The sequence below is a fragment of the Canis lupus genome, chromosome X, assembly GCF_003254725.2.
Source record: "Canis lupus dingo isolate Sandy chromosome X, ASM325472v2, whole genome shotgun sequence".
Taxonomy (NCBI): domain Eukaryota; kingdom Metazoa; phylum Chordata; class Mammalia; order Carnivora; family Canidae; genus Canis; species Canis lupus.
Window position 1 is genome coordinate 38,405,991 of NC_064281.1, and position 976 is coordinate 38,406,966.

The 976-nt window shown below is 32.6% G+C and overlaps 1 non-coding gene across 1 annotated transcript; it reads left to right on the forward strand.

Moving 5' to 3' along the window:
* The first annotated feature begins 605 nt into the window (after nucleotides 1-605).
* Nucleotides 606-714, forward strand: LOC112673308 (U6 spliceosomal RNA). Its single transcript, XR_003144730.1, has one exon. It is a non-coding gene; the product is annotated as a U6 spliceosomal RNA (small nuclear RNA).
* Nucleotides 715-976: the final 262 nt, after the last annotated feature.

Genomic DNA, 976 nt, shown 5'->3' on the forward strand with positions numbered 1-976 from the left:
TCTTCAGAAGAATGGAGCTGTTTTTACTTCTTATTTTAGGTATTATTTGAATTTTTTATAATGAACCTGTATTATTTTTATAATTTTTTTGACAAGCTATTAAAGATTTTTAAAAACTACAAATAAATCAAAATGAGATTCTAAAATATGTTCAAATAACCCAAGGAAGACAGGTAAAAGAAACAGAAACAAACAATCCACAGAAAACAAAAATTAAAATGGCAAACTAAAGCCTTAACATATCATTATTTACATTAAATGTAAATGGTATAATTACAGCAATTGAAAGGCAAAGATTGACAGAGTAGAGTCAAACATAAAACACAACCATGAAACTCACTTCAAATACCATATAGATAGGTTAAAATTAAAAGAATAAAAATATATACACTATGCAAACATCAATTAGAAGAAAGCAGGAGTGGCTATGTTATTATCAGACAAAATCATCCTCAGAGCAAAAAAATTACCTGCCTGAAAGGAATTTTAGAAAATGATAAAAGAGCCAGTCTACCAAGAAGACATAGGAATCCCAAATTTGTACGCATAAACCAACAGAGCTGGAAAACATGTAAAGCAAAAATTAATGCAATTACAGTTGGAGAGTGCTCACTTCAGCAGCACATATGCTAAAATTGGAATGGTACAGAGAAGATTAGCATGGCCCCCACACAAGGATGACATGCAATTACATTTGGAGACTTCAACACCTCTCTTATAAACAACTGATAAAACTTCTAGGCAATCAACAAGGATATATAAGAACTTAACACATCATCAACCAACAGGATCTAATTAACATTTATATAACATTCCACCCAATAACAGCAGAATAAACATTCTTTTAAAGTGTCCATGGCAAAAAGATGGCAGTGACAGTGAAGAAGGAAGCCCCTGCCCCTTCCAAAGCTAAAGCCAAGGTTTTGAAGGCCAAGAGAGCAGTGCTGAAAGGTATCCAGAAAAGAAGAAGGAATGG